The sequence below is a fragment of the Colossoma macropomum genome, unplaced genomic scaffold, assembly GCF_904425465.1.
Source record: "Colossoma macropomum unplaced genomic scaffold, Colossoma_macropomum, whole genome shotgun sequence".
NCBI lineage: Eukaryota > Metazoa > Chordata > Actinopteri > Characiformes > Serrasalmidae > Colossoma > Colossoma macropomum.
In genome coordinates, this window is record NW_023495942.1 from 136,085 (window position 1) to 159,054 (window position 22,970).

A 22,970-nucleotide genomic window follows, 5' to 3' on the forward strand; every position below is an offset into this window, starting at 1 on the left:
TGGCTTTTCTTTTTACAATAGTTGCAAGTCAGAAACATTGAAAAAGACTTTTGTACATGCTTCTGGTGCTTCTGGTGTCTTACTTAGTAAGTAAGTAAAGGTCTATTTCGCTTGTAGGTTTATGGATAGAGATGAGGTTATTTGATTGGTGAGATTTCAAAAGGTGCTACTAGTGATTATTTCTGTGAACTGCTGGGTAAGAGGTATTTCACATCATCCTTTTGTTTAGATAACCTGGTTCACAAAAAATGTGGGCTCAGTGCAAGTCACTGAGAACTTGGATTTTCCCTTGCATAGAACCTGTTTGTTGTGGAGTGCTGTGTTGGCACAGTAGCTCTACAAAGAATAGGTTGCATTACAAGAGGGGGTAAGTGGGTTCTTATTAGAATACAGTACTCTCCTCATGTTCCCACGTCATAAACCTCATAATTCCCCGAATTAGACTGACAGCTGACAGCTGCAATTTCACAAAGTTAAATAAATAAGGAAATGTGTACTGTTTGAAAGAGGTCTCATCGTCATCACTTGTGTAAGGGTAGTACATTCAATATAAACCAATTTGGAGTCATTTGTGGCATTTAAAGCAAAGAAAAGCACTTTTATCAATGCCTTCTCTTAGAAGTAGCAGCTTTCATTTATTTAATTTCTAGTCAAAATGACCATTAAGCTTGAGAGATTCACTTTTCAGGAGATATTTCTGAAGAGGAAAAATATAACACAAATAAACAAGGTTCCCAACCTGGTTTTGGGTCTTTCTGCTATAACACTCCTACTTAAGTTTAGGAAGGGCTTGTTAGCTAATTATTTGGATTAGGTGCTGCACATGGCAGTGCTGAGAAAGGACATGCCTCATAGGTAGCGGGAAGAAGAGAAAGAGAAGGCAGTAAAAAAAGTTATCTGAGTGAAAGTGTCTCACCATGTGTTACTGTACCCATGCGGGGAATGCCAGAAAGGGTATTCTGATCCGAAAGCTAGATTACACGGCTGCGGGCCTGTGGCTCCAACGCGGACATAATCTACAGGACTTCAGAGGGGGAAAGCCGGGGTTATGTAGAGCTCAGGGCGGAGGGCACATGTGAGGGGGATGTTTTACGGCAGTGACAGAGTGGTGCTGGTGTGTTGAAAAGGTCACGTGGATGGCAAGGCATCAACAAACAGATGCTGAATGGACTGAGAATTATCCACGTTTCTAAGGCATGCGCTTCAAAGACGCACATGTGGATGAACAGTGGAAGTTGAGGAACTGTGAGAGCATTTTACATGCTAGAAATTAGCTTCTTATGAATTCTGGGTTAATCTAGGACTTTGCTTAACTTTTATTCAGATTTCATTGTGTGACCTTGATCATGTCCATTCCAGCAAGACCCTGTCAGTGTAACAGGTGTGTTAAATTAGGGCTGAAATTGGACCCTGCTAGAGGGGTTGAATTGGACATCTGTTCCGTAAAGGAGTGTGGGCCTGATTGGAAAATGTATCAAAATGTAAATTAATCGTAAATCAATTAATACAGTTCTTCCCATTTCCAACATTTGCTGTTTCTATCACCAGAAATATTAACCCCTAGAAGGGGCAGTCATTCTAAACTTTCATTCTGTATCACGTGTGTGTGTAAGTAGAAGCCAAAATATTTTATGATTTGAATTTGATGTCATGGTTTGCAGAAGGAAAACTTATTTAATGACTTTTTAATGACATTCAAGTGTTATCACATTTACAAATTTGGCAGATGCTAAGAGTGATTTACAGTTTAGAGTTACTACACCCTAAGCTGAAATGCACTGCTCTGTATTACCAAAATATACCAGCCTTGCTTAAAATGTAAACACATCTTTCATTTTTTCGTGGTCAGTTCTGCCTCTGCAGCGCCCCTCTGGTTGAACTCTGCTATAGGCACGGATGACATGTCTTCGTACTTCGATACAGTATGCAAATCAGTCACCCAACATTACCGCCCCTGATGACGCCCTACTCGTGCCGCACTCATAAATATGAAAGCACAGGGGCCTGGAGCGAGGACATAACCACACTCATGCACTGAGCTAAATACCCCCAGCTCCACCTCACAAGGCAGCGATATGCCAGATGTCTGTATCAACTGTAAATAACTCAATTACCTCAATTAGTTTGTAATAAAGATGTTGGATTGATAAAGTGAAGATTTTGTGAGTCTCCGTAAAGCTGCCAGTGTTGCATCCGATACACGTTTTCCTTCTCAACTCAAACCCTCAGGCGTGCAACTTACTGAACAGAAATCAGTGGCAAGGAACACTGGAACTACGGAAAGCGAAAATGTTCAGGAAAGGTTAATGTTAAATGGCCATTGTTACCGACTTTGTCAACCTTTCGTCAGAACAGCCTTTCTCAAACTTTTTTCCCGCTTTCTGTGGTGATCTCAAATTTTAACAAACTGTGTAAAAATTTTTAATTTAATTTAATGTTTTTTTTTTTTTCACGTTGAAGAATGGCGTTCACTAGAAATGTGTTAGAATATGCTCAAGCACAGTCAAACAAGACTGTGCAGCGTGCATTTTCAAGAAAATTCAATAAAAATACACCAACTGGAAAGCAGATTTGGACATGGCACAAAAAATTCAAAGAGGAAGGCTGTCTGAGCAGGACAAAAGGATCTGGACGACCACCAGTATTGGAAGATATTACATTTGTGAAGCTTTCTGAAATCAGTTATAAAACCTACATCCCTCTGAATTTCTTGTTCAAATTTTAATAAATAAATAAATAAATAAATCTTGTATTGTTCAACATGACGCCTATTTAATTTAGTTTGCCTACGACATGTAGTTACTCAGATATTCACATCTCAAATGTTGTCAAGTTTTTGGGACATCTTGTATATGACTGGGAAGGCAGAGACAGCGTGGCTGTACCGCTAACTACCCTAACTACTCCAGCTGATGTTAGCTAGGTCCGGAAATAGTGGAAATATATTTCTCTGGTAAATAACATGTTGGCACATCATCCACTGAGGAGAGGACACGACCTGTAAGAAGACAACAAGTCTCATTATCGTGCAATGTGACACTGGCTGGTTAGCTATGTTTTCTCATTAGCTTATCTTAAGAGACAGCCTCTGTTACTTGTCATGAAGACTTGCCAATTTTCCATGTCCTTTTTTTGAAAAATAAAACGTTTTAAAGTGCATTCCTTTGCACGCTGTTATATTTTGTGCAACACCAGTGCTTTTTATGTGTTCTCTCCTTCCATGTGCTTAACTGGGAATCGTTCATGAGCTCAGGCATTAAAATTGTCAGAATGCACATCCGATTTTGTCAGAAATCCATTCAATACGTAAAAAAGCATGTAGGCAAATAGATAATGGGAAGACTCCAGGTCTACATGAGTCTGGCAGTAATATGATTTCTGCTTTGCATCCAGCCTGAGTAAGAATAAAACGTGATGTAAACATAACATAAAACTCAATGTCATGCTGCGGCTAAACAATAAGTTACTGGAAAACGTATATATATCTTCCAGAAGATGAAGAATATTTAAATTAAGCATGTATTTGATTTTAGTGTTGCTCCAAAGGTGTTTTGTTTCCATTTTGTGGGTGCTGTGTTAACACCAGAGATGGAATAAACAAAGAGACTGGTCATTGGTTAAAATATGAATGGGAAAGCTCATAACATTTAACAAAGCGTCAATTTATGGATAAAGTCCCGCCCTTCAATAAAAAGAGCGGATTAGGTTTGTATAGCCTGTGTGTCCTGTTTTGAATACTGCACGTCCCACGAGTTCAACAATAAGTAAGCCCCTTAGCAGACAGCAGCCATGACACGTGGGCCAGCATGTCCTCAGAGATATGAAAAACAGTCCTATCTGTCAGCAGTCTGTCAGAAAGCACTCAGTGCCCTGATATAGGGACGCCACAAAAAGAGCATCACATGAAGCATCATGAAGGGCCTTAGGATAGAGAAGAGTATTGCACTCTCTCTTTACATCATTCACTGTCTCGTCTTTGTCTCTCTCATACTTTCCAACTGTCTCTGTTTCTTTCTCATTGATTCACACTTACTCTCTCTCTCTCTCTCTCTTCTCTTGCTCTTTTTTTGCTCTCTTTCTCCACCAGCACCCTCTCATGGGTAGGCTTATCTCACAGCTCTACTACCACTGTTCAGCACTCTGACGCTTACTGGTCAGCCTTTGTTTCAGCACCCTCACCCTGCTAGATGTGTTCAGGCTGCCATTAGAAGCTAGCATTAACAGCTTCTAACAGAAGTGCACTACGAGTTCTTCCAAAGTCCCCTCTGTAAGCATTACAAAAAAACCTGTAGGGAGTTTTCTCATTCGGATAACTATATGGAGTTATTCCCTTTGCTTTATGTTTTATTTGACAATTACTAAGCTTCAGCTCACACACTTCCACTGTATTTGCTCATGCTTCTGCTCCTGAGTTAGGGCCTGTCTTAACATCACTGCTTATTATCCGCTATTTGTTGCTATTATTTTGAATTCGTTCTATAAGAAATGTATATTTATATAATGTTTTTTTTTTTATTGTTTTTCTTTTGTTATTATTATCTCTGTAAGTACATTTGATGATGCTTCCAAGAACACCACTGATAATGTGTCCAGAAGCTTCAGCTGATATCCTTATGTAAATACTGCCTGTAACACTATAGTATAATAGCAACATTTGTTTGTCACTGAAGCAGACGTAGGGTGATGGCGTGCAAGCTGAAACTTTTTTTAGACATGAAATTAAGGTTAATGTAATGACCAACAAAATTAAAGGGTTTCAGATCTCAGGTACCAATGGCTGATCAGAACAAAGTAAAACAAAAAAAACATTTAACAAATTAATTTTTAATTAAAAAAAATTAAAAAGCCAAAAACTTTGGCTTTTTAAAGCGATTTCTCTGTGTTTATGTGATGAGGGGCCAGAGCTTGAGCAGTGGTTTTGGGCAGTCGTTCCTCTCTCTTGCTGTTATGACAGCTCAGCTGGGGCTGTATCTCTCCTGTTTCAGAGATAGCAGCCAAACCAGCAGAAGGTCCAGGCTAAGCCAAGTGCAGTCAGGCCACAGAGACCGGCAGCCACAAGCACAGATCACTTTACACCCACAGAGCAGGACCAGCTTCGTAGAAGGACTTTATTTTCCAATGACGATAAGGTTAAACGCCTTGGTCATATGATTGCATGTATATGGACATAGACAGAAACCTGCATGTTCATTGATGGAACCCACAGACACTTTGTGAGTTGCAGAAATGCTGAGATGTTCATGCTTCCTATGATACTCTTTAGCTCATTCTTTTACACATCTCTGTTACACATATACATGCCTGAGATCTGTGGACAGTCTGAAATGTATCAGTAATATGTCTTTATGAAGTAATACTGAGCTGTGTTTGTCTAGCCGAAGGATACTGTAGGATGTGATGATCGGCCTTGTGCTAGACGTGTGGCTAAGTTGGCCTGACGAGCAAATTAATTCCCAAGGTGACAAACTTCAACACCCTCTGCGTCCCACAATTACCCACGGTATTGCAATGACACCCAAGTGCCCCTCGCAATGGAATTGCCCTTCCAGCGACCTCATCCAACCAAGCAAGTGCACAAAAGTGACAACGCATGCGAGCGCTGATTGCAGAAAAAAAGAAAAAGAATCTGATCAGAGAAAATCTAATCTGAAAAGCTGAAACACAAAGGCGGTTTGGTCCCTCCACAGCGCTTCTCTGAGAGTATCCAGAAACAGAGCCTGCGGAAACTGAGTCCTGTTCATCTCCTAAATGTCACAAACAGCCTGCGGGTGGCGGAGCCGAGGAAAAACACCCACTCAATACAGAGCTCATTGTCATACACTCTGCACTGATCGGCCGCCATGCTGAGCTTAAACACAAGGCCAGCTCTCACTGAAGTCACTGAGACGGGTCAGGGCCCGAGACACTGCCTCACAGAGCATCAGTTCTGTTTTCCACTGTCAAGGGACATTTCTTGACTGGCGACCAAGACTGAAAATGGAACTCGAACAACTGAACAAACATGCTCTTAGATTCCTTGTTCTCTGTCTTTCTCATTTTTTTCCTGTCCACGTAGCACCACGTTGTCCTTTTATGTTGCCAGCGGCCGTGCTGGTGTCAGGGAGCCCGGAGCGGTGAAGAGCCAGCCTGAGGACATAAAAGGAGTCCACTCTGCTGACAGTTACTAATACGAGCAAGAAGCTCCAACCTGATCTCAGAGTCTAATGAGGACCCAGGGGAGAGGTGCTTGGCCCCTAAGATGAAACAGTTTGCACCCCCTCACACACATCATTCCCCAGGTCAGGCTGGGGCATCAGGAGCGCCTGTGGTGAAGGAGGGCAAACATAACCCAAAAACACACACATTTAGACTAAAGAGACTCACCTACAACAGTTGACACAATATTTTTCCATAGGCACAGCCTCATCTAGCAGTCTTTTATAGCCTTAAAAATCAGTTAATTATTTTCTCACATAGAATTTTAATTGTTCGTAGTTGCCTGCCACTTACTTTTTGCCAGCTGTTTTTGGGCCTAATCCTTAGTGATTTTATGAGCCCCCTCCTGCCAATATTTATAAGTGAACATCATTAAAGACTATCTGACAGCTAGAAAAAAAGGTACCACACAAAATAAAGCTTCTCCGTTGTGGCTGGCTTAATGGAATGTTACTTTTAAGCCCGATCAACTGTCAGTTAGTTAAGCTCTTATAGGAAAGTCTACCCATCTTGGCGACACCCCCAGGCAGTTATTTCCAGTCATACAAGACTAGGCTCCTGAAAACCACGTCTCTAAAACAGATCTAAAACACTGGTAAAACCTGACAAAGATCGCATAAATAGTGTGTAGCATTTCACTAAAAAAAACAAGTTTTTTCAGCCTGCTTTGGCTACTGCTCATGCACACATTTCCACAACGAGGAAGGGCTTTTCCCACTTCTGACTACACCACCAAGCCAATATGTTCTTTCTGTTGAGGGGTGAGACTTGCCCTGTAAACAGATGCCATGTGGACCATTACTAGCTATCACATTCTTTTTTTCAACCAGAACTGTGTGATCCTCCTTTACTGTTTTTTAACTAATGCTGAAGATTTAGCCTTACATAAGGATCATGTTGTCTTGTCATGGCTAGCCAAAATCACCTGTGATGTGATGTATTTGCTCCACCCCATCCACCCGAGGCATCACAGGTAAGAGGATGGAAAGTGGCCGTTAGCAACCCCTGTTTTGACTTGTCTCATCGGAGCGCATGACTGTCCTGTGTGTGAAACTTAGATGCGTTTTTTGGCTCAATGTCACCAACATCATAATCCTTTAAAAAGACAGTTCTACTCTTAGAGTATAAGCGCTTAATGATTAAAAATGTTAAACCATATAGTGTTTTGGCCTGTTCTTGTGTACCTTATGGGCCAGTTTGTGCTAATTCAGATATAACAATAACTACATTTACATGGACACAATAACCTGTCTAAGCACTATGTCTAAGAAACTGGACCGGGCCCAGATGTAAGCCCTCTATGTATTGGATTAGTTTATCAGGGGGAGACCTGTAATAACATTTTTACATGTCTAGTCAGGGATAAAACTCTCATACCAATAGCAATAAAATTAACGCAGGACAAGTAAGTTTCTAGTGGGTTGTATTTTCTGTGAACTCAGATGTTAGCATCACAAACGGTCATATGATGGTGGTCATTATTTCTGGAAAACTAAAAGTTGATATTGTTCATGTGTAAACACAAAATAATGCTTTATAACTGTACCTGCCATTATAATAATTATTAATGTAGTAGGCACTTTAATCTGCCTGCATGATCCCGCTTTTCTGACTATTTTCTTCCTCTTGCTGCTAATGTTGTCCCAGTGTGGAAAGGATGGAGATGAAGTTCTACCACCCAGACCAAGGAAATGGAAGACTCTTCCAAAGCATCAATTATTTTGCTATACAGAAAGTGTTTAATATGGATACATGCTCAAGCAGACAAAATAAAGTGAGTAGCCACAGTCAGAAACCTTTGGGATGAGACTAAATTTATCAGAGTTCGGTGAAAAACAGTAGGAAATAAAAATTACTGAGAACACTAAAAATGATCAGTTCAAACTTATATGTTAACAACCACTTCAACTAAAAATGGGTAGCATAATGCAAAGCAAAACTTCAGTTTACGTGAATAAAAGCAATATTTTACATTTCAAACCTCAGAAACACTTAAAATCAACTTCTGCTCTATTCTACTTTTTCAATGTAGCACTTGTTAAAGAGTAACCACAGGACCACAGGACACATTTTCACAGGAGCACATTTAAATATCGTTGTAGACATAATATGTCTATTTCTGACAAATATATTTAACATTAAGGATGTCTTTTTCTCCTCCAAAATTGTGAATCCTTTTACCTTCTGGCATTCATGTTTGTTTTGTTTGTCAGGAAGCGTTACAAAAGTTCTGCGTGATAGTCAGTGGAGCAGTGTAAGCATTTGTGTCCAAATCTGTTTCAAATTGTCCCACCAATATCAGGGGTCCCATGGATGCTTAAAAAGTCTTGTAAAATCTTAAAATGTATTTGAAAGATTTAAGGTCTTAATGTCTTAATTTTTACTGTTAGAGGTATTAAATTCAGAGAAATCAGCCATATGTTAATGGATAAGGTATTGGCTGAAACAAGCCTAGTCCTGTTCCAATTCGTTTGTCTTATTTGTGCTCTGTTTACAGCACTGAAAATTTAAAATTTGTAATATCTGCAGCGCCAGTGTTTCTACAGTGTTTGAACTGGTACGTAAAATGTGAGTGCATGACTATTGTGGTTTGATGTCCAAAAAAAAATATACAAAATACACCTCCTCCAAGTTTTTCTCTTGAACGTTGGAGTTGGTTGAAAACAAAACTGTCACAGAACTTTACCAGCCACACCACACTGCTTCTGGTTTTAAACCAAATGATACTACGAAAATCATAGCTAATTCACAACATATAAAATGATTTTCATCTAAGTAGATATATAGATATAGATATATCATTTCAGAGTGTGCCATTATGCACATAGATTTTACTGCTTATTAAAGTAACCAGTACATCATCAGGGAAAGACTGCATCATATTAAACAATAAGCTGAAAAATATGTTACAAAGTAAATAAAAAATATAAACATATAAGTTGAAAATGTCACATTATACCCATTATACCCTAAAAATGAAATCATTTTAAAGTAGTATCAATTGGCAGCCTAGCATATACTGCAGCTGCATTACCTATGAAAACAGAAAGATTGGTTTTGACTCAGTATAAGCTGAAACTCTATTTTAAAGATCTCAAGTCTGATTGAAGGACGATGAACTGAATTGGCACCTCCCTACCTAAATAATTAGAGGGTTCCTAAAAGAGCAGGTTGTTTTACATATTAAACTAATTCATAGCAGTCAGCCAACAAAAATTATCCAGCTAACATCAATCCTGTGATCAGAAATTGACCACTGATGAAGGGCGACACACTTAAAAAAAGACAGTTCTTCAAGGGATCTTTAGTAAAGTCATTGGCTCTCAGTGGAACCATGAACACTCAAAGAACCATTTGCATGCCTAAATAGTTCTTTGCATGGTGAAATCGTTCTTCAGATTGATGGAGAATGTGTTGTATATGGTTCTATGTAGAATCTTTTTGAAAAGGACACTGTATAGCACCAAAAAGGGTTCTGCAATTGTTACGATGTCATGTTTGTAACAATAGAAGAAGCGTTTTTGGTGCTGTATAGAACCATGCACAACACATTCTCCACCAATCCGAAGAACCGTTTTACAATACAAAGAACCATTTAAGAATGCAATGGGTTCTTTCAGTGTTCGTGGTTCTATATAGAAACATTGTCTTTACTAAAGAACCCTTAAAGCACTGTCTTTAAGAGTGAACGGCTGTACTGAAAGTTGAACACTGAGAAAAAAAGGATCATGCAGTCTCAAAGCTTTACAACCAGTCGGTTTGAATAAAATGAATACATGCCATATTTGAGTGTGCGTGCTGTTGTGAATAATTTCTCAATATTAAAAAGCATTGAATTGGTTTTAGAAGTTGCCTAAGGCTGCAGTCGGACTGTGACAGTCGAACAGTGCTGTTTACTCGATCATGTCTTAGTGATACTAACATAGAACATAAAATACAATTCAACGTATAGCTTTTGTTGTAGCTCAGTAGAAGTGAACTTAATGATCACCAAGCTTTCATTTTAATTGAGTGGTTAATTTAGTGGGTTTTTTTTTTCCTGTACGGATGTTCTAATTGATGTGATCAATCACGTGGCTCTATAGCACATGGTGGTTGAACTGTTAGCATATCTAGCAGTGTGCTGGGTACATTTATACTGTGCTGAAATACAAAAACCTGCATTTGTATGGTTTCTAGTTCCCAACTCTGATCCTGGAGTAGTTCTGTCCTGCACAGTTCAGTGTTTACTTGTGAGCTAGTTGGATCAGGTGGATTACAGCACAAAAAACAAAAAAACACGAAAATATGCAGGACAGGAAAAACCAAGTTAGAAAACTAAATAGGAAGTAATACTAACACGGCCTACGCGTTCTACACCCTGCAATAAACAGTTCAGATGTTTATAAATCGTACATAACCGTTTCATCTACGCGCCTCCATACTCACACATCTTTCTCTCACACGAACGTGCTTCATTGACATGCAGGCTAGACTGAGTTCAGCATGCCTGTAAATGTAGCCTTGCAAGCCATCGCTCCCTTGGGCTGAGAAGTGAAGAGGGAGAATTCCTGTTCTAATGGCCACATCAAAGGGAATTCCCATGGTTGTGTGTGTTGTGTTTGTGTGGTAGCACGTACAGATGACCTGAGGGGAGATGAACTAAGTCTGGCCTTTACAACTCACTGAATCTACTTATTGTCGATTGTATCACTGAAACTGAGACTTTGTAGGAGATAGCAAAAACATTCATTAATTTCACTGCAAATTCATTTATTTATGTTAAGAGATGTTATTGCCATTAAGTCAGTGAACAGTCTCTGTTGGTCGATTTATCATAACATTCACACAATGTGAAAGGCAGCTGGCATTTTTAAATCATGTAAAAATAGAATTGCTCTGTCCCCACATGTTTAGCTAGAGTGAATTCAGGCTTTGTTGGCTAAGCTGTCTTCATCTGCAACTGACATGAGCATGACTAAATATAAATGACAGCATTTGAAAAATTGGGCCCAATCATTGTGTGCATGTACCAATATGCACAGTATTACAGATAATAAAATTCAGAAACTTTAGCCCCTGAAATTAAAGTGGACCATTTTGCCTTGTTAGTTTATGTATGGTTCATCACTCCATACCACCAAGACAATTTTTTTGTTTTCCCATACTCTTGAATCAAAGTTTAGTGACTCTTACCTGTCTTGAAAATGTTTTATGTTTTTTGTTTATGTCACTGTGCACCATTGGACAGAGAACAGCAATAAACAAAAATCGTGTTTCCACCTCCCACCACCCCCATCTATCATTAAGAGAAAAACTCAAAGACCCTCTCTTGATACATCACAGTATGGAAGGCATATGTGTTACGATTTCTATTCACATTAACATCGAAAATGGCCCATATCCTACGTTATCTCAAAATCTATGTTTTTCTGGGGTCCATTCATGACATTTTCTACCTATCTAACCTCCAATGAGTGAAACAGTAGAACCAGATTCATTAATACCATGGAAAAAGAAGTACAAACAAAAAGTTCTGCACAACTTAAAGCAGTTGATTAAAATAAAGTAGTTTGCATTGTGTAATTGATCGGCTAGAGCGAGAAATTGCTTCATGTCTCTTGTCCAGTGGTCAAAAGGAGGAGAGAGGCATCTCTTTCAGTTTAGTTAAATTAAGTGTTTTGCTGTAAGACCAGTATGTAATATTATATCGGATTGGCCACTTGACACCACCCAAACCATTAAGTGTAATGGGTTCAATATGAACACCAGTAAAATCTGAAAAATCCCCAGTAATGGAGGCCCTATGTAGATATAGAAAGGCAGAGTCAATACATAGGATGAAAATTTTGGCGAGCCTTTATTTTGATAAATGCATATGTTGCGCCTTAAATTGGAGCAAACTGTTTATAGCACACATTGAGGAAGAGTGAAAAATATACCTCACACCTCCGATAACCCCACACCCAAATCATCCTCCCGAGTGCTTTTTAGAGTTACTGCTTTTAAGACTAAAATGTGTAAATGATCTCTGTTCTGATTGGCTGTCCTGTATTGTGCCTCATTCAAAAAGCAGCCCAAACTGAAACACTCTTTATTACTTAAGGACTAAACTGCTATAGGCAATTGTGTTGGTTTTGATGACATCACAGAAATTATGAATTCAAAACAAGCTACATTTGCTGCTTTATTTTCATTTATAAAACGTTTTGAAAGGCACATTTTGTAACTTGAACAACATTGACATACTACATCAAACTCTGTTGTTTCAAGAAAGTGAGGAATATTTAGTTTTCCGTGATATGTTGGCCGGCTACCTCTATATTAGCTTTCTCTCACATCATCTTTCCCTTACATTACCCAAATACAGAGGACTGTGCCAAAATCACAGTCTGACTAAAACCTTTTCACCTTGAAACATTGCTGAGTATGATGAGAACTAAATATAAATGATTTTAAATGTATGTTAAAAGGTATTGGACACTTACATATAACCCTCTCTCTCTCTTTCTGTCTCTCTCTCTCTCTCCCGTTACTATCTCAGGATGAGGTCTTCAGGGATGAACTGATTTACACAAACTTACTCAACTCACATTACACCTCTCTGGCTCTCTTCCACATCTCCAAGGTCAGTATATGGACCAGAAGAGTGGGAATTGCTGATACGCTCATATTCTAACGAAAAAGTGCTGCAGCAGCTTGACATGTAATGTAAAGAAAGTAATGAAATGTGTTTGATAGCATGGCTGTCTGAGCAGAGTCTATATTATTCGCCTTAGTTAATTAACTGATTAATGTACTCTCTACTGATCCTGTTCACTTCTGTAAGTCATTTACTAAACCCATTTTTATTCAGTTACAGTTGGTTCTTGAAAAATGTAACTGCAAACGTCCTGGCCACTTGAAACACTTTCTGCAATAATTAAAGGTCCCACATGGAAAACTGAATTTTTGTTTTAAAGAAAATAGTTTGATGTAGAATGTGAACATTGTAAAAGTTTTAAAACGTATGTTTAAAATGTGTAAGCTGCAAAAACAACCTGTTTTTAGGTCATTGTTTCTGTGATGTCACAAAAAACATTACTTTCAGCCTACAATAGTTGAGCTCTGTTAATTGAGGAGTGTTAGAGCCCAGACTGCCTTTTAGAAAGAAGCATAATATAAGGCAACCAATCAGGACAAAGCTCATTTACATTTGTTACTCTTAAAGGCACAGTAACAAAAACAGACTGTTTAATTCTAAAGGATAAAAAGAGGTTAGAGATGTTCATGTCTGTTCTGGGGGAAAAAATTCAATACAGGAAAAATGTAGGATACTGGCCCTTTTAAAGTGACCTCAGTACTAAAAGGACCATTCTAGGCCCTGTATCATTGAATCTGTTTTGCATAAATCATTATTCTTTACTGTAATAAAATGAAGATAGACAATAAGGTACCTTTGTTATTTAGAATTACATGTTAAAATCTTATCCATGAAATTTATTAAAATTTCAGACCTGTAAATAGATATTAGCTTTTAAAATAGGATGTATGAGCACCAAAGGGCCATGTATTTAAAGCTAATTTAAGTGGATAGATCCAGGAGAGAGTAATTTGATAACTGCAAAAAATCAGATTTTTGTAGTAAATCAGATTACATGTTTAGGTCTGCTTAAGTAACCTGATGACAGGAAAATTCCAGATCTACATGAGTCAGTAAATTTTTCACTTTGTGTAGCGACCCGTCAGTAAACCCACCAAAGAGGAAGACAAATGTAGTGTCATATTTAAAGGGGATGTTTTGAAATGTCTGTGTAATTCAGTCATTGCAACATAAACAAAATCTTTCACAGTAGTTTGATGTGAAGAGCTGCATTGTAGAGAAATGGATGTCTATGATGCAAATATAGTCATTTTATTTATTATTCAAAATGACCAGCAGAACTAAACTTATCTTATAAGTTTCTGTATGTAATGTTGATAATGATAAAATTGTGGGAATTTTTTTTTCGGTACTATTTTATCTTATAACATGCTGCATGTACCTCTCCACCAGGAATGGGTTGAAAAGAAAAATTGTGTAGGCCAAAAGCTTATCTCAGAAAGCGTTGTTGTAAAACAATGTCTCAGGTACCAGGAAGCTCATTCATAACCATTTCATGTAATAACTTTCTTTGATGTTGCTTTTAGAGGCTTTAGAGGCTTTTGGACATCTGGTTCCCATATACCCGCACTGAAAAACCTGATTATTGGGCAAAAATTCTGTCTTTATCAGATTTCTTGACAACAGGCCACCAAACTGCTTTTGAGAGAGTGTGGATTAGGTTACAGTCACATCACAATTCCCATGAATTAACCGTCTCCATTTAAGTAATAGCTACTGAACCCAAATGGCACCCTTTTTCTCAGCAGTGCTAGATTTTGCATCAAGTGAATCCTTTTCCATGTGTGAATTCCTCTCCAGTCTTATGTTACGGTAGGTGTCTGACCCTAATGATGGCTAATGCTGCAACATGCCGGCACACCAGCACTACTATTCCTTAATTTGTACTAAAATCACAGCTGGGACATGTGTTATGTTCTCATTAAATCGAAGTAAATATGCATCCCCCGTACCCTCTCCATTCTTGCTATCCTCAAGAGTGTGTACTGCCTGCCCAGCGAGTCCAGCCATTAATCTTCCAACTGAATGGGCTGCAAGGTACCTGACACATTAAATCACACAGTTGATGTAGACATGATATTTCAGGCCATCTGTCATTGAACTTTAACATACTAAAAGCATTAACACCTGAAAAGCTATGGGGCTGGGTGGAACGGATGGTGAAAATACATGAGATGTCTTCAACTTCATGTGAGACCTTCAAAAAGAGGTCAACAACACAGTTCATTTCATGATTTGATTTCAGCTCCTTTAACATAGTAACTTACTGCTGTGCCTCACACAAAATTTCACTGTTTAAGGCAGGTTTTAAAAAAATGTCTGCATAATTCTGTCATTGCTATGTAAACAATTAATTCAGAGCAGTTTGTTGTGAAATGGTTCCCTGTAGCGAAACTTGACTACTCACATTTCTTTACTGTGGTGGTAAAAGGAACCAGGGGTCACAATGTCCTCTTAACTATTTTATTTACCATTCAAAATGACCAGTGAACCTACACACACATAAACTTGGCAATGGTAAAATACTGCTAAATATAAAAAAAAAATAGTGACCTGCCTCCCTGCACTGTGAAAGAATTCTAGGCCAAAAACATACCTCAAATCTGTTGTGTAAAACAGAGTTCCGGGCATCAGGCAACTTTTGCATAACCATTTTGTGTAAAAACATTCCACAAATCAGCTTTTATAGGTATTAGATTATTCCATCACCACCTTTGTGAACAATTCTGACTCTAAGTTTCTCTGTTATGGACACACTTCACATCAAACCACACTGAATGACTTTGTTTACATCGTAACTTATGCAGAAACTCCTTTTAAGTGAGGGTGGCATGATCAAAATAATAATAACAGTCCTCTCTGATAATGTTTAAAATAAGATCACACTTAATATAGCCTAGAACAGCATGAACCGAATGCATCATGTCAAAATATTGAGTAGCCTTGCTGGTAAAATGTAAACATAAATATCAATGTAATTGATTACGTTAACTAAATAATGATTAATTGTATCCAACTAAATTAACCCAGGTTAACATTTTGGGCAGGATTAAAGCTTTTCTTAAGCCAGCTACAAATTATAGATTTATTCACAAGTTGAAATGTTTACATATTGTTGTAGCTGTAACTAACTTCCTTTTTTTCTTGTTGTTCCCTTAACTGTTTCAGTTAAAATGAAAAGAATTAAAAAGTAAGTACATTTTAAACATATGTTCTACATTTTGAAGTGTGCAAACATAGCACGTAAAACAAAACAAAATAATACAGAAGTGGCTTTGGTGATATAATGCAGCAGATTAAATCATTATATTATCACTTTCCCACAACGGATCGTTTCAAATAGCTCTTAAGTTGTCCAAAAATATACTAAGTTACATTAGTCAGCAGAACAGTATAATAACATTTATCCTCACAGTCCTTTAAAATAAGCAGTGAAAAATTCTCTGATGAAGAATAACAAAAATACACAAAATGCTACCCACTGAAGAACTAAGCCGTCAGTGTTTTTCAAACAGGTCACCAAAGCAGGTGTAAAATTAGCCACTGGAGATGTAAGAAGGCATCATGACATTATCAAAGCCATGACAAATGGTAATGTGGGAGAGAGGGAAAGATCATGCACTGATTTTGTCATGTTGTCTTTTTAAGCACACTGTAAACGCTGCAACCAGATTATGGCAAGTTCAGAGATCAGGACCAAGTGCTTTCTCAAGTTCAAGCCTCCTACACCCCGGGCAGCATGCCCAGCCCCAAAGCTCAAAGCTCAAAACCCAAAGCCCAGTGCTGCCGTAGCTAAAGGAAAACACACACATTCACTGATTGTTTTCTTTACCTTGTCCACTCAACCAGAAATTTCCTTTGAGCTGTAGTTTAAAGCCAAGGCTTAGTCTTCGTCGAGAACGTCTTCCCCAGTCTCGGAGGCAGCTGTTGCCTGAACATGGGAGTCTCAGATGAAACCTGAGAGCCTCCTCAGGTACGGCCATGACTCCGGCCAAACTGGAGACACGCTGCCAGCCGGGCTCGGCGTTTCTCGCACTCACGGGGGGGGATTAAAGTGCTGTTATGAAAACTTAATCCGCGACAGATTTCAGACACGGTAGCAGCGCCACACCAGATAACCTTCAGCAACACACACCTTATACACAAGACATTATCCCAGGCTCTTAATGGACATTCACAAGTGAAGCATGTGTTTAAAAGGGTTACAGATGGCAAGAGACGTGTCCTTCAGACTTATTATCTTGTTGTTTTTTTTTCTTCCTAGGCAGGGCTAATTAATTTGGTCAGTTTGGTTTATTATTTAAGGAACTTCTGTTCATATGCTACTATTATTATATTGTTTTGTCCAAAACAAACAAAAGTCCTTGATATTTGTTTTGCAAGGTGCATGCATACACTTCAGTCCATTTCCTTACCAAACAGGGTAGGATGTGCAACAAAGATGGAAGAGCTGGGTTTAGTTGTGACGCATACTGAAAGGTAATCATTGCATTTTTGACATAGTGTGTGCTAATTTATGTGCCCTAGCTGAAGGGTCGGACAGCCAAGCACTCACACCATGATCTCAGTGGTGCTCAGGTGCTGTTTACCACACGTTTCTAGAAATCCTGAGAACATGGATATAATGGAGTTAACATGTGGCACTAGGCTAAAATGCTGCCTGTGTTCTTTTACTCTTGTGAACTACAGTACTGTGCGAAAGTCAGAGACCTCCCTTTCGTTATTCAGTTTCCTGTTGAAACAGCTATTAAGTACCATTCAGTTATTGATTTTTTTAGGCATCAGGAGAACATATATCTAACACAGTTACACAGACTCCTCAACAACTAAATATAATATATTTTTTAGTATTATAGTTTCCATTCTGTAAGACTTGCTTGGTTATTTAAACTAAATATAAAGGGATAGTTTTCCACATCTCCAAAGTTCAGTCTCAGAAGTTGGTTGCATTTTCTGCTTATTATGATCCAATGTAGCAATTCTAAATTTAGACTCACCATCTTATTTTTGGTCTTTATTTTTTTCTTAGTAAGGCCTTCTTGACAGCTACACATTTCAGTTTAGCTTTCAGGCTCATAATGTTAGTGTTGAGTTGTCTTCTCACAGTGGAAGGAAGGACAGAAACACCTGCAGGTTTTTCAAATCTGAAGCAAGAGTGAAGCTTGATTTTTTTGTCTGTATTTCAAAAATGAAAGCTTTATGTCCTGTTTATCTGAAGGGGACAGTTTGGTTGGTCTACCGTGTGGTCCACGGTTGTTAGGAGTCCTTTTTTGTTGGGAGCTGTAACTGGTTAGTTTTAAGGTTAGAAGGATGGAAATGTTAAAGTGACAGTAGGTGCACAAAAGTAAAGAATGGACAAATTAAATACTGATAGATTTAATATTAGTGCTTAGTACTAGGTTTCTGTTTTTTATCTGATATTGAAAAATGAATAACTTGTGCTGAATGATTGTTTTGATTGGAAATTAAACAAAAGGTAAAAGGAGGGACTCTGACTGTATGTAGTCTACTTCTGTGGCCTTTTACATAGGCTGTAGTTCATTTTACTCAAATGATTTCAGTTAGATAAAACCAAATGGTAAGACAAGACAAACAGTTAAAGCTAATTAAGCCACTTGACTTTTATAAATAGACAAAAAATGTAAAGCTAAATAAGCCACTTGGCCCCCATAAATATAAGTATTTTAATTCATACTCAGGTAAGTAATAGTATGCAGCTAAAGGAGCAGTATGCTAGAAAATTAATATAATCTGTTATAGACAAAGAATACAACAGTTGATTTAAAACAAGGCTTTTAACAGTACTATTTGTTATGAATTGTTACAGGAAAACTTTTCTCATTGATGCAGGCAGAACATTTCTTCAGCCATTATGCCCTAACGCCTCTTAGAAACATAGGCTGTATGGCTACTTCAGTTAAAAAAGGATGAAGATTATGAAATCTTCCTGTCATTGCCAGTGATGACTGTGTGAGGTGCTTTTAGTAGTGTCAGTTCTCAGAGCTCTATTTGTAGTGCCTTTCTAACTGATTCTCGAGGAAGTTGCTTGTAACAGCCTGTTCTGTTTTGCTCACTAACACATTTACTTTGTAGACCTGTTAGTGCCCTGCTCTGATTTGAGTTTGTGGCCTTGCACTGATCTGAGATCACTTTCTCCTGTCTGAATCCCAGTCAGAGCCATGGCAAAAGAAACCTCTGGTCAGGGTCAAAAATGAGAAGTATATTCAAGAATATAAAAGTAAAAATGTTTTAATAGATTAAAGTAGTCAGGGTGTGTTTTTTTTTTCATTTAATTAGCTGAGCATGGGCTGATCACACTCATAACTCATAACCCACACTATTGAGTCTGCCTCATCTTAGTTATTTGTAACAAGCTGTTAAATGCTTGCAAATTTCAAATAAACTTGAATGCTAAGATAAACCTGGCATGCATACATAGTGTGATATTGTCATAACCATTAATCATACAGAATTATCATTCAGTCTCTGTCCTTAAACACACTGCAGTACAGGCCACAAATTTTTTGTAGCAGCTATTAGGTGGTACTGTTTCTTGCACAAAGATGTATTAGCAGAGATTGAATTTTACACTGGTATGAATTTGATTGGATGTAAAAAAATGAAATGTGTGAAGCTTTGATTATCATGAGAAAATAAATAATCTTTGAGATGTATATCAAATGTTTTGATGGTCTAAATGAAGATGTTAGGACTGATAAGTGTCATCTGTTCTCAGGCCTCTTAGGTTTTATACCATCATTGGTATATCGCTGGTGAGCATCGTTGCCCGTAGTTTGTTTGGTGTTCCATACAGATGGCTCTGATTAGGACTGTTTTGGCCAACAGAGCAAGTTGAAGGCCACATACAGCCTCAAGTTTTATTCCCTGGAATGGGCATTTTAACTATTTTGGCTATTAGAATGTTCAGGTTTTTAACTGAATAGTGTTTGATTATCACATTCCAAACGAGAAAGTTTTTATGCTGTTATAAATAAAATGGACACGCGAGAGCTCCCAAGGTGCTAACCCAAAACAAAGCATAGGATAGTCGGTCATTTCATGACTTTTTTTAAAGCTTTTTGTCATATAACTATGAATATGGGCCAATTGCACCTTTTTTAGGAGGGGGATTTTTTTTATTCACCCAGTTTTGTCCTCAGTTTAGTTACTGCCTGTTCTACCAGTAAATCATGTCTCCCCATCACATGATGTTACCAGGCTGGGAGGGTGAATCCTCTGAGACATGCAAAGCACCACCATATCTTTTTGAACTGCCTTGGCGAGCTTAGAGGAGAACACTAACTGATAAGTCTGTTACATTGGCTGACAGATGCCTGTGTTGGCTGGCATTGCGCTTTTAATATTAACTAACTTTACTCCTAATTAAGTACAAGCTTGTTGCAACTAAACTGGTTTACAGGTATTAATGCAGCCCAGCTAGCTCTTTTCACATTGAATAATGGAAAAATATATGTACGTTTTTAATTTAATTAAAGGAAGAGAAACCCATTTGCTGCTTTACAGTAAAGCTGATGATTCTGTATGTTTTGATGATGTATTATTACAAATTTGCTAAAGTTACAGTAGTCATGTTTGATACAGTTCAGTCTGCTGTTTTCCAGAATTCAGTGTGATAACACTGTATAAAACCGAAAAACACATTTAAAATATCATACCTGCTTGAACCCAGTACATTATTGTAGAAATAACAGAAATTCTGTACAGTTTATGATTCCATGCAAAAATAAGGGCCAAGTCCAAAATTCTTACGTTTTCTATTGATGGTTTTGACCTGGTCACAGTCCAGATTTAAACCCTATATAGAGTATTTGCTCCCACATTAAACACAAGCTAGCTTGGCAATGTTTTTCAAGTGTTTGAATCCATCAATGCTGAGTGGAACAATATTGACTCTTCTTTCTGTAAAAGGCTGTCTGAAAGTTTGCCCTCAAGACTTTAACATTTAAAAACGTCCAAGAGCAAAGCTGTGGCATACTAAGTTACTTGTTTAATAATTTGTTGATAAGACCATTAAAAGCTTAATGTTCTGCCGTTTTGGGAGGAGGGTTGATGAACACTGTATAACATCAACACAATTTTTGCCAAAAGTGAAAAAAATTCAAATTAAAGACAAAACTTGTGTTGACATTACATCACAAACTTAAATGAAGTAAATTGATTTCAGTGTAGAAATGACACTTTTTCAATGACTGGTTTCCTTCCTCTCTGCCATTTGTCCGGTGTGACTTTATAGCAGTGTGCATCTGTATGGCAACCATGTATCCAAGTGATCTAATAGACATAGAAAAAAACACATGCACCGACCACTGAAAAAAAAAACAAAAAACGCTCTGTAATGGCAAAAATGCACAGATGAATTTGATCATTTGTTTTTGTACATCTGAAGATGAAAACAGGATGTCAAATGAATGGAGCTCATTGATCCAGTAGTACAGATCTTTCAAGCACCCTTTTCATCCACTGAAAGTTTCTCACAGAAGATTTCTGGGGGAAAAAACTCACTGGATTTCAATGGAGCACTAGATTTCAATGGTTTTATTTAGGAGCTATGTAATTTAGCCATTATGTCGCCCTTACAGTGAGGTTTTGTTTTCTAGTCTTTTGATGAATTTTCATTTCACATTAATAAGGCATACCTCACACTTTCATTTGAATATTTTTAAAGCCTTTGTTGTACACTTGGCCACAAATGGCAGAGGAGTAGGAGCCTGAAGTTATAATATACTGTAATACATCATCAATACCAGTGTGCATTGGAGTTACACAACAATGTTGATTTTTAGTTTTAGTGATATTGATAGATAAGAGTTGCGTCTGTGAGAGGAAATACACTAAGTAGCAAGTTTCCTTTCTGGAAATGTGGTTTGTATCTGATTAACATTGTAATGAAACAAACTGTGGTATTTTTGGAACACTTAACTGTAGTAATTCTGCTGTTGGCTAAATTAGACGCAGACCAAACAATTTACAATAACCATTTAAAAACAGCTTTTAGCCTACGTCATCAATGCTTGCTGTATGACTGTTTCCCACTGAGTAGCATTGCATAACATAAACTTTGTGTCTTCATTTGTGAAAGTAAAAAGCAGACTGTGAAGGAATAAAGTAAAAGACTTTACATGCCTTGATAGCAGGCTGTAATGATTTATGGACATTTCCTTTATAAATATGAATCTTAATGTGAGTCAGCAGTATTTGTGGTGTTGCATGTGTCGCTGTAAATGTTACTGTTGAAATGTTACTCCAGAGTCACATTCCAGAAAGAACCTGTTGATTCCACCTGCTTCAAACACCTGTCATTTCATCTTGTATTACTAGCATAATAGCACCATCCACTGGCCACTTGTAGCACATTTCAGACACAAATCATTCCTATTTTATGAATTCTTGTCAGTTTTAGAATGTATTCACATTCGTAGGACGGGCAAACAAAATGATGAAGTATAGTTCAGATTATATTCTTTCTAGATTATGAATACATGTTTAGCTTTTTTTTCCCAAACTGAATTCCAGATGTTTTTCTAAATTTCTGCATAGATAAATGGTTAAGATGGGGACAAAGTCATTCAGAGTGGTTTGGTGTGAAATGCTTCTTGTATAGAAACTTTATGAATCAGAATTGTTCACAGCTGGTGATAGGAGCCAGACATCTGAAGAGTTTTATGATAGTTTTGAGAAGGATTTAGCCTAAAATGTAATGTTTAAAAGACATTCATGGTGGAGAGATAAATAAGAGATGTTGTAAGGCAAATAGTAAACAAAGAAAACTTATTTAGATTTACCGCTGTAGCTGCATCACATATAAAACATAGAAAACTCAGAAGACGTGCGCAGGTTCCCTGGTGGTTTTGGATAGTAAATAAAGTGGCTATATTTGTGTTGTGGCTGTTGTGACCCCTGGTTCCTATCACCACCACTGTAAAGATGGCAGAGTCTGTAAGTTTCTCTACAATTAATCAATTGACGTCAGACTATGAATGACTTTGTTTACATTTCCACAACTAAATATTTTAGTTTTAAACTTGTCTCCTTTAAACTAGTCAGAATGAAAAGAATGATTTTTTTGAGCGCATTGGGTCTTAGGGCTTGTTTTCATGTTCTGGCATCAATCTTATTATTCGATCCTGTCTGT

The 22,970-nt window shown here is 37.8% G+C and overlaps 1 protein-coding gene across 1 annotated transcript in view; it reads right to left on the reverse strand.

Moving 5' to 3' along the window:
* scn4ab (sodium channel, voltage-gated, type IV, alpha, b) overlaps nucleotides 1-16,822 on the reverse strand; it is a 66,005-nt gene extending 49,183 nt beyond the window's left edge. The window contains exon 1 of the mRNA XM_036564115.1: nucleotides 16,650-16,822. The gene's annotated coding sequence lies outside the window, so the exon portion shown is untranslated. The remainder of the gene's footprint in view (nucleotides 1-16,649) is intronic.
* Between the last annotated feature and the right edge of the window lie 6,148 nt (nucleotides 16,823-22,970).